The sequence below is a fragment of the Chionomys nivalis genome, chromosome 6 (genome assembly GCF_950005125.1).
Source record: "Chionomys nivalis chromosome 6, mChiNiv1.1, whole genome shotgun sequence".
In the NCBI taxonomy this organism is placed as follows: Eukaryota; Metazoa; Chordata; class Mammalia; order Rodentia; family Cricetidae; genus Chionomys; species Chionomys nivalis.
In genome coordinates, this window is record NC_080091.1 from 18,673,015 (window position 1) to 18,684,580 (window position 11,566).

The 11,566-nt window shown below is 43.6% G+C and overlaps 1 pseudogene; it reads left to right on the forward strand.

The window, feature by feature from the left end:
- Positions 1 to 1,568: 1,568 nt before the first annotated feature.
- On the forward strand, positions 1,569 to 2,042 carry LOC130876475 (28S ribosomal protein S18c, mitochondrial-like; annotated as a pseudogene).
- Positions 2,043 to 11,566: the final 9,524 nt, after the last annotated feature.

Below are 11,566 nucleotides of genomic sequence, written 5' to 3' on the forward strand. Positions count from 1 at the left end.
TATTTTATCCAGGATTTAATTATCCAAAAACTAAACTCAGTAATGCATGTGTTCCGTAAACTCCATCCCTAAAAACTGAGCTGTAGATCAGTAGTGTAGGCTTGGGGCTATGCAATGCGGAGCTCAACTGGTTGTGGCCACCAATTCACAGCAGAATCCTGCCAGGGCCTCTCTGCCACTGTGAACTTCTGTTTTTACATATATAAATGGGGAAAATGGGATTCTAGCATGCAGCATGCCTTATTTGCTTCTTAAGCTTTTCTGATGAGATAACATGAAAATACTTTAAAAACCCAAACCATCCAAATATAAGTGGATATTGTTTCTTTTACACACACTGGCCTTATTTATGCTCTCTTAGAGAGTTTTATTTAAAGCGTTTTATAGATATAGATACCATTTCAGAGCTCAGAAACAAGCTTTATTTTATGTATGCCCCGCCCATACCAATAAAAAGCCACTAGGAAATTAACAATTTTCCCACTTGATCAAAGGTGCCTTGCTGTCACATACAAGAATAAAAGGCGACACACAGAATTTCCACTGGGGAGCATGTCAGAGGCTTTGGTGGGGTTGGCACTGCTATAATGGGCAAGCCTCAACTAAAGAACCAAGGGGTGATAGTGCGGTTTCTTCCTGGTTATATCATTAGGGAAAGAAGCCAATGGGGAGATTTCTCCTGCTCTGACAGACAATGCCAGAGGCAAGCTAGGTCTCATGCTGCCTCCAGTTCATCTCACCATGTGTTCTTGCAGCCGCACTGGCCTTGAGAAGGAGCCTTAACTCTTCCTCTGAATGAGGGTTTTAGGACTTGGGGAAGTCTAGTCAGTTCTCAAAATAAAGCACCCCAAAATTCAAATAATGAATAATGGGAGTGGATAAATGAATAAGTAAGCATCCCTATAACTGCATGAGATAATTCTAAAGTGCATCACCACTAAGAGAAGCCTCCAGAAGGATAGAGTTCCAATCCCCTGTGGTGATAATTTGCTCATTAGCATCTTTCTAGCCTTGTTGGCTTTCCCCATAATCTAGTGTGCACTACTTGGAATGATCTCCCAAGCTAGAAACACTCAAGGCATTTGTTGTAGGGAATGCTTTTGAGGAAACCCAAACAACAACAGCAGGCTTTGGGATCAGGTACATTATGAACATTGCTCAATCCCATAGTCCTTTCTGTTCTTGAGCAAGCACCTGAAGTCTTATGAAGTTAATTGCTTTCTTTGTAAATACAGGAAATAGAAACTGTGCCTCCTTCAAGGAGCTACTGTTAAGATTTAAAGGCTGTAAAACAAACTTAGACAGTTGTGACTGTGGCTGCCAAGGGGCACAATGCTACCCTGCCAGACTATGAGAAAATCTCAATCTCCAGCAACACTAAGTGTTGGTGAGATTCTGCGCATAAAGGGGAAGATTGTGCTTTACTCACAGATAAAAGTGCTGCTCTGAGTTCACCAATTCAGCCACATGCGTAAGACTCAGCAGTTCCTACACCGAGAATAAACCAGAGAGACTCGTCTGTTTGATCAACCAGGGTACATATACAAGATTATTCATGATAGGAAGAATCATGACGGCTCTGGTGGTGGTGTGCAGTGGTGTAGGGAGGAAAAGCTTGACCACGGCTGCAGTCTGCCTCGCGGATCGCGGAGCCCACACGGTGCTGTGGAGAAGAAGTTGTGCACAGTATAAACAGGTAGCCAGCAATGAGGACCTGCCAATCCCGATGGAAAACCCCTATAAGGAGCCCCTTAAGAGGTGTGTCTTGTGTGAGAAACGTGTGGATTATAAGAATGTAATCTTATAATTGTAAGCTTTTGTCCCAGTTTATCTCTCCATTTACCGGATGCATTTACGGACGACACATAACAGGTCTTTGTGGGAAGAAACAGAAAGAAATAACGAAAGCCATTAAGAGAGCTCAGAAAATGGGGTTTATGCCAGTTACATACAAGGATCCGGCATAAGACCCTAAAGTGTATAACATCAGGTACCGGGAATAAACTGTGTGAAGTTACTGCCAATAAACCTGGAAGTGAACATGTTGGCACTGACGGAGCTGCTTTGAGTAAAAGTGTCTTTCAAGGGATTAGGAGGGATGTACCCTTCCACACCATGAGTGTGCTCTGGACACACTGCTTGAGATGGTAATGTTACCTTGTAAAAAAAAAAAAGATTATTCATGATAGCACTGCTAATTTCAATAAAAATATAGAAACAATTCAAATGCCTGCAGTAAGAGACTATACAAATGAATGGTGGTGTGCCACAGAGTTCCATGCAGCAGTTAAAATGGATGGGTTATTATGATATTTAACCAAACAGATGTCAAAATCCAAACAGGGCACCCAAAACATGCCATACGACATCATAATAATAGGAAACTTTCAAAAGATACCATTAATCCTGTATGTTCTCTGTGGTCTTGCACTGGTAAGTCCAGGGTAAAATTGTGGGTTCAGCAAGTGCTCTAGATTCTTGAAAATGATCATGGGGTGAAGGGATGACAAGGAGGTGAGCCTAGGAAATGGTTCTATCAATTTAACCAGCTTGCTGAGCCTCCTTGCATAGGGTACCTCTTAGAGTTCTCAGCTAGGATCACTGTTACAGATATCTGAAAGCTAGGAGAACACGGGTTGGGGTGTTAGTAGGTGTAATCCCTTCTGAGGACTCTCAATTTGTAAGTGTCGTCTCTTCTCTGTCTCTTCAGTCTGCACCTCTCTGAGTCCTGATTTCCAGGTGTAAGGGATTAAGACCCAATTCTGATTTGTTATTGAATGACTCCCATTTTGGTTTAGTTTCCTGTTTAAGGACCCTACTTCCCAACATGGTCACATTCTGAGATTATAAGAGTTAGGACTTTAGCATAAATATTTTATAGGGAGGCAGTAATATCATTATTCAGCCCATATTTCCCAAATAGAGTAATGCCAGTCATATTAGTAACTAGAAAGACCCACAAGAAAACATCACAATGACAACAGAATTCTGTAATTACCAAAGTAATGGAGGCTGCCCTGAGTGTAGTACTCTGTCCTTCCAGCTCAGCCTTCAGATGGCCAGCATTTCTTGCCATGGTTTGCAGGAGACACACAACAATGGCTGAGCATTGTCACATTCTGAGATGGAGTCACAAGGAAATGGAGGTCAACCCTTTCTTCTAAAGTACTTCTGGCTATGGAAGTCACCTGGACTTCCAGATCATAATCGAGCATCTAACTGTGGGGTGGCTCTCTTGTGTTTATGTTTGGGTACAGCCTCTTTGACAGGGGATCTGAGTCTGTTCCTAAAACACATGGTGGCAATTTGTGGCTGTGTCCTGCCACCCACGTTGTGTGGGGGCCGCCATATGGAATTAGAGTCATCGTATTTTTCCCTGCTGCCGGAGTTGTCCCTCTGACTGTGCTGATGTGGGCCTGACGTTCTGCCAGCATCACAGGAGCACTCTGTAAAGCAGTCTGGTTCACTGGTGAAGGCTGATGAGATGAAAATAGAAGTCTACATCAATTGACTTATCCCATCGTCACCCTCCAAAAGAGCTCACAACGCTCATGGCACCAAAGGTACAAGAGATGGGGAAAATCTGGCTCCCTGATGTTGTGCAAAGCCCTACTGGCATAGATACCAAAGAGTTCTTCACTCTTTGCATGTCTGTATTTTGCTTGACCATGCCCTCCCAAGGGATCCAGTAACAACTCAGAGAAATCCTTGCCTTTGTTATCTGTTTTCCCGCATCTCCTTCTCCTTGATGCCAGAGACCTGTGGGGCTGTATTCCTTCTTATTAATTGAAACAAAAAGCATAATCCCCTCCAAAAGCAAGGTCCAGCCTATACCCATCCACCTAGACAAACTAAAACTAACTTTAGCTCTGTAGAATCCAGATCTACCGGTGAACTCTCATTTGACCTGTGCAGTTCTTAACACTAGCAGAAGTGCCTGAGACACACTGCTTGTCTTCCTGACTCTCCCCCTGTGAGCTTTCCTCCCCTAATCACATCCTTATCTGAGTGTCACTGAGATGTCTACACTTTCCTCGGAGTTCTTAGCCTGGCTTCAGTGGGAAAGAGTATGCCCGTGGCCAGCGAGACCCTCAGCACTGTCGCTGCGGGGTCCTTCTCCCACCGCCCACACTGCTCTATGACCCAGCCACACTCATGATGCATCGTGCCATCACCCTCACCGTTTACAGCACAAAAGCTATTTAGCCAGTGCCTGCAACCCTTCAGCCTGCAATGCCTTGACAGCAGAGGTTATAGGAAAAGAAAGAGGAGAGAGAGAGAGAGATGAGGATAGAGAGGGAGACGGAGAGAGAGAGAGAGAGAGAGAGAGAAGGAAAGAACAATGTGCAATCGGTACTGCATTAGAGATGGAAAAAGTACTTAAAGCCGGCAACATTCATCAAGACTGAATACATAAATGCCACATTTTGAATAAGCGAAGCAAAAGACAATGACAAAGGAAAGGCGCGTTGCTCCAGGAAGCTCCATCATTTTCATTTGCTGCTGTCAGGAACCTGTTTTTTGCCTCTCACTCTATCAGCCATTATAGCATTAATGAAGTAACCTCACATAGTTATTGACTGGCTTGTCAGAGGCCCTGCCTGATCCCTTAATAGAAACCATTGGTCTTCAGTTAAAAATGGGGTGAGCAGGGAGGTGCTGCGGGCATGTGCTGAATTTCAAGTGCACTCCTGAGGTTATCAAAAGCCATGAAATGCAAATTATTATATTTTTTAAACACACAGATTTCATGCGACCGAGCATATAAAATTGACTAATATTGTACTTTATGCATGCCTTATAATGTTTCCAAATATGCTCTGCATATGTTCCTCTCTCAGAAACTTGTGGGTGGTATTTGAATAAGCAGAGGTAGGGCGAGTTCAGTTTGGTTTGCTGAGCTGGCTTCTTGGCTTGTTGGACCGTCAGGGTGGTGCACTACCTCTTCGCAGGACAGTACCCATCCATTGTCTGAATCTCAGTTTGGATCAGAATCACCTGTCTCTCGTGATTTTCTTTCCCCATCTCAAAGGATCCAGCCTCTCCAACCAGGTAATATCATTTACCGGCAGTCCAGACTGGCAAGGAAGTCTAAGGAATAAATTCTTGCCCGGGAAGGCAATAAAATGGAGAATTATCCTTGCGGTAGAGATTTAATCCCCACCCCATGACATCACAAAGGAAATGTGTCCCAACAAAAGCTCCACAAAACAGAGAAAAGTAAAAAAATTGCGACACATCCAGGACACAAACCTTGGAAAGTTGGTCGTATTTCTGAATCAGAAAGAGCAGAGACAATGACACCAGGTCAAGCTTGAGAGGGCCTGCAAGAGGCGCTGATAAGATGCACAGCTAGCTTTGTTGTGGGCACCGCGTGCTGGCTGCATATTGGTGCTTAATGGGATCATCTTCCCCGTACAAAGCTGTGACCTTTCTCTGCTTCCCTGGGGAGGAAGCCTGGTGTCTGTGCCTGTTGATGCGCGTGATGCTCTCCAAACCGGCTCCTCGCGCAGCAGATAGGAGCATCCCTCACCTGTGGGACTGTCCAAAAACTAAGAACGAAATCCAAAAACTCCTTGTCTGAATAGTTGGTGCTCAAATGCCTCACGACCCTGCTGCACCACGAGCTGCATCTCGCTGCTTTTGCACATGAACAAGCTATAAATCCAAAATGTGCTAGGATTCTTCACCTATGCATGAAAGACCTATGTTTTAAAGACAGAGGCACCAAATGAATAATGGTTATTTAATTTCCCGAGGTTTGAAACAGCCTAGAGAAGAACTGATCATACTTAAGCAACCTGGAGAAAAACTGAAAATGTGTCTCCTTCTGAGACTTTTGCTCTCTTGTAGGCTGAATTCTTCTAAACAAAAATATATTTCTTATAACATCTTTCCATTTGTCCACAAAACTGTAAAGGGTGAATTCTTCAGGATCTCTAGCATAAATGGTGGGCAGATACTGGATCCATTAGGAAGATGTCCAGCAGAAGTATGAACTGGATGCAGGGAAGGATTACAGACATTTTCAAATACAGAAAAGTATCATTAGTTGGAAAGCACCAACGTATTTCCTATATATCAGAAATATGTAACAGCACATTCATGAATAGATTAAAACTGCAATTTACCTTAATTTCATTTAAATTCTGGCTTCTCATGTTAATCATTAAGACCACAGAGAGCCGAATACGTAAGCAACTTTCCAAGGTCACACAGCAAAGTCATTCGTTGCTATTTCCTGTATTCAACACACATTTATTTGAGCTTAGCCTGTCTATTCACCACTAGGGGAAACCCAGAACATTTACAAATTGTATGTTCTTTGTCCCTAATCATGTATAGCTCACAATCCAGTGTGGAATATACAGTAATATACAATATACAACATACAGTAATATACAATATACAGTAATATGTACAATATACAGTAGAATATACAGTAATATACAATATACAGTATTATGTACAATATAGAGTAGAATATACAGTAATATACAATATACGGTAACATGCAATATACAGTAATGTACAATATACAATAATATGTAGAATATACAGTAATATATAATATACAGTAGAATATACAATATACAGTAATATACAATAATGCTAAATGTACAGTGCCCTAGGAGAACAGCCATTGGCCTGAGACAGGAAAGTCAAAGTTAGCTTCCTGACCAAAAGCTGAGACTTGAAGGAATGGGTTTAATGGGTAAAGGTAGCAGAAAGGGAAAGGAGAATTCAATGCTCGGTGTTCAAAGACACTGTGTGTGTAAGATCACGTGTTCAAGAAACAAAATCGAGCCGCAGGATGAGAGTATGGACTGTGAAGATGGAAGTCATCGCCAAGGCCATGATGGAATGGGCCCCTATGGTGAGGCACTAACGTTGAACTTGTTCCTTGGGGCACTGTGAAATTCTGGAGACCATCACACCATAGAGTGAGCCCATCTTATCAGACTTGTGAGGCGAGCCTGGTTTGGGGTGCAAGGAGTGAGCAGCAAGGCTGGAGGAAGGTCAGGCACAACTATGGCTGGTGAGAAGCCAAAGTGTGGGCAGCAGCTAAAGGGGTGTTGAATTAAGAGCAGCGGGGCTGCGTCCCCAGCACCCGGCCACCTGCATGGCTAACTTATGCCACAAAATAATTACACCGGAATTGTATTTTTTTTAATCACTGCCTGGCCCATTAGTTCCAGCCTCCTATTGGCTAGCTCTTACATATTGATCTAACCCATTTCTAATATTCTGTGTAGCACCATGAGCTGGCTTACCAGGGAAGATCTTAACCTGCGTCTGTCTGGAGTGGGAGAATCATGGCGACTCCCTTACTCAGGTTCTTTCTCCCAGCATTCTGTTCTGTTTACTCCACCCACCTAAGGGTTGGCCTATAAAATGGGCCTAGGCAGTTTCTTTATTAATTAACCAATAAAAGCAACAGATTAATACAAGACCCACCTCCATCAAAGGGGAGCTTCATACTGATACGGCTGACTTGGGTGGTACGAATGGACTCGGAGAGAGAGTAGAAGGAAGCAGGTCTAGGACGGGAGGTAACCTCCTACATTTCTTGCCGAGGCGACTGGACACTTGCTGGTTTCATACAACAGGAAATATGAGAATCATGTTTGCATGAAAGAAAATGAAGAGATCTACTTTATCAGGTTAAATAATAGTTACTTCAGGCACCAAGTGGAAAAAAATAGTCAGATGTAAAAGGCAGAAATAAACAGGGCTTGCAGCCTGCCTCACCCACCCCTATCAGGTGTTCTCCCACCCTGAGGAAGGGCTCCTTCTGGCCCAAAGTGCTGAGTGATCAGGCAGCTGAAAACTGCTAAAGAGTTTGCAACACAATAGAAGCCATCTTTGGAATGTGCACCTAGATTTTTCTCGTTTTTACTCCACTTACATCTTAAAATCCCATGGCACAACTTTCACCCGGTGCACTAATAGTTATGAAAGAGAAAAGAGGAAAATGGCTCCCACTTCCTGCATCCACTTTTCAGCTCACAAAGCACTTTCCCAAATGTAAATTACCACACTGAGCCTCCCAAAGGAAATGCCTTTTGTTCTGTTTCCAGGCTCTGCCGTGACATAGATTGCCAGCCTTCCTCTGAAGGGCCCTTGTCAACCTCCATGGCAGCTTGCTAGCTCAGCCCCATAGTCTGCTGCCTGCTAGGAATGGGCTCTACACACAGCTGTCAGTAAAGAGTGAAACTGAATTTGAATGTCCGAAGGGTCCTGTCTGGCTTTAGTTTCTTTCTAGAAATCTAATAGAAAGTTTGGGGGACGTTGAACTTTTACTGCCTTACTTGTAAACAAGAAACACAAATAATTAGGGGAAAAAACTGCAGGCTGTGTTAGAAAGTCTCAAGAGACAGAGGAAGAATTTCCGTGGGTGAGAAACACCCGGGTGCTGAGGCCTGCCAGCTGGGAGAATTAAGCAAGCTAATACAGAAGGAATCTGGGCATTGACCTACACCCACCCAGCAAATGCTCCATGTTTCTCAAGCCGTTAGGTGAAGGAGAAGTTCGTGGTCCACTGTGTGTTCTGACCCATGACCCTGCCAACAAAAATCATGAAGAAGGCAATTGTATTTTCATCTGATTGACATGAAGGGGTATGATCACTTCTTTTACTTGCTTTTTGTTGTAGGTGCCTGCCATGATAAGGTAAATATGAACAGATGACTCAAAGGAAGTTCTTTACTTTTAACCATTATTGTAATGATTTCAGCCACATAAGGCTGATACTTCCAGATTCTAGGGGCCATGCATGTGCAGACAAGCCCTTAGGCAGAAGTGCCTAATGCCCCTGCAGATGTTAAAGGGCGTCGTGTGACCCACGTATGACATCAGCTAAGCCCTTGCGTGCATGCGTGGTTACATCATCCACGTATGACTCAGCTTTGCACACATGTGTGAGCCCCGTCATCTGCATATGACGTAGCCATGTCAACCCCCTATGCGCATGCGCTAGGCAGCTTTTAAAAACTGGACATGCCATCTTCCTCTCTCTCTCTGCACACCGACTTCCCCAGGCCTGTACGCATCCTCTCTAACAAACTCCTAAGTGGGTTTCTTGCGTGTTCTATGTTTCCTTCTCACTCGCGCCAGGTAATTTCAGTTATCACCTGCCAGAGTAGGACTCAGCCATGGATAAGTTTAAAGGAGACCTGAGTCTCAGTAGTTTACCCTGGAGCAATACCTGGTTGCAGGAACAACCACAAACTAAGATTACCTGAGCACCACCCAAGAACAGACCATCCAAAGGAAATGCCTAATGTTCCAACCTCTGTAGATAGGATCACCTGCCAGCATACACTCACCTGGACACCCCTAGATAAATGTCAGCCAATCAGGGGTCCTGAACCTCAGAAACCCCTCACCCCCATCTTCATTATGATAAAAACCCAACTCTAACTGAGCTCGGGGCTCTCCATTTATTCCAATACGTTGGACATGTAGGGAGACTGAGTTTGCAAACTTGCATAAAATGAAGTCTCTTTGCTTTTACATATAGGACTCGGTCTCCTTGTTGCCTTTTGGGGTACTTCACTGATTTGGGCATAACATTTTTGACTTCAAATTGAGTAACTAAGAGCAGAGAGTTAAAGACTATATAAGTGGCAGAGGAAGGGAAAAGATAATTTTAATAAAGACTGGACAGTAATAAAATCTGAATAGTGATAGATAATCTTTTAAATAGGAATACACACAATACCCACACACCCTATGACACATATAATGATTTATATGTGCAAAGGTCCCTCATAGGAATGCATATGCACAGTCTTTCTTTACATGATAACACACACATACACACAAAGGGCAACACACAGAGTCACATATGCACACACAATTGCTCAACCACATACAGGCACAATCCATTTGACTTGGGCATTACAGATGGCTCTGCCCACAACGGACTGGTCAAGACCAGCAAGATGCCTGCTTTCATCTTGCAGAGCAGTGGCTGAGGCTCCTTGAGATGTGGTCTCTCCAACTCCACCTCCCTTGTTTGTTTCTCTTAGTGTGCTGTTCCCAGGATTTCACCATGTCTTCTCTCTGTTTGTGAAGGAACATGGACCAAAGCTCTCTTCCTCTTAGGAGTAGAGAAATGAGTAGTCCATACAGTGCTCTCCTTGAGACCATCAGTTCTGCTTTGTTAAATGTGCTTAAGGTGCCCCGGAACCTTTCTTCTGCTGGAGAGTTGTTCGGGGGCACTGTCACTACCGGTCCCAGCTCTCAGGCAGACCAGGCTTCTCTGGTCACCTAGTACTAATGTTCAGGAACACTGCTTCAGTTGAGTGTCTGCGACCAGACCAAAGAGGAGCTCAAGCCGAAGAGAAAGTAAACCAAAGGAGACCAAAGAGGAGCTCAAGCCGAAGAGAAAGTAAACCAAAGGCCCACAGGTATCCCTAGACCTGAGTGTCAAAAGCCTTCAGCCGATCTCACACAATCCGCAGCACATTTTAGTGGGCAGATGAGCCGTCCTTTCTTCTCTATCTCTCTTTTCTTTTTTAAGGATTCTGGAGATACAAAATAAGAAGAATTCAGTCAGCTCAGGAGGGCATCTGCTTATACTACTAAAAGAAGGTCAAAGGGCACAAAGCCCAATCAGGCAAACTTACGTGTGTGTGTGTTGTGTGTGTGTGTGTGTGTGTGTGTGTGTGTGTACGTACAGAGGGATATATCCTGAACTATCCAAATGCGTAAAGACTGGATTATTTGAAACTCTAACAGACACAGAACTATGGGAAAATTACATAATCTGTGTCAAGATTTATTACCATTGTACTCCACGTACTAGGTTAAAATCATATACCTCAGCAAGGCCTCTGAGGGTCAGAACACCAATTCGCATGGCAGGTATTTCACAGCGTAGTTCACAGTTTCGGACTGAACCTTTAATCCACGAAATCATTAAATCCTAGCCTTCTGCTGATATGCATATAAAAATATTCTGCCAAATGAATCTGCTTCCCATAGCCATCCAAATACTGCCACTACACAGGAAAGGGTAGGAATCAGGAACATTCTATGGCTCACAGGGGTACAGTTTATCAAGAGGTGAAAGAGAGTTTGTGCAAAGCAAGAAAAGGAACTATTGTGTTGGACTGATTTAAGACTAAACGTATGCTGTCAAAAAAAAAAATAGATTTTTCACCTGTCAGGCAGTCATTCTTACAAATGTATGCTATGGGTACTGATTAGTGAAATGCTCTTTTCTGGTGAATTATAATATAACCCTGTGCTTCCTTGCTGTTCATCTTCGAGGTCCCCCTTTTGTGTGACTCACTCATACACTGCTGCAGTTTCTAGGGAAAAGGTTAAGAGACACATTCACAGGAAAGTAGAATTGATCTTTCGAAACCATCGAGTGGGCTTTCAGTGAAAAGAGACAGACAATGCCCAGCAAAAACAAAGAAACTTCTGCATGCTGTGGAGGTTGTCAGGACAGAAGGCACCAAGTTCCATTTTCATTGAATAGACGCAGGAGAGCAAGCTCTCGACACCAGCACTGACATTTCTCGGAAATACTTAGGATTTGTCATCAAGCCAT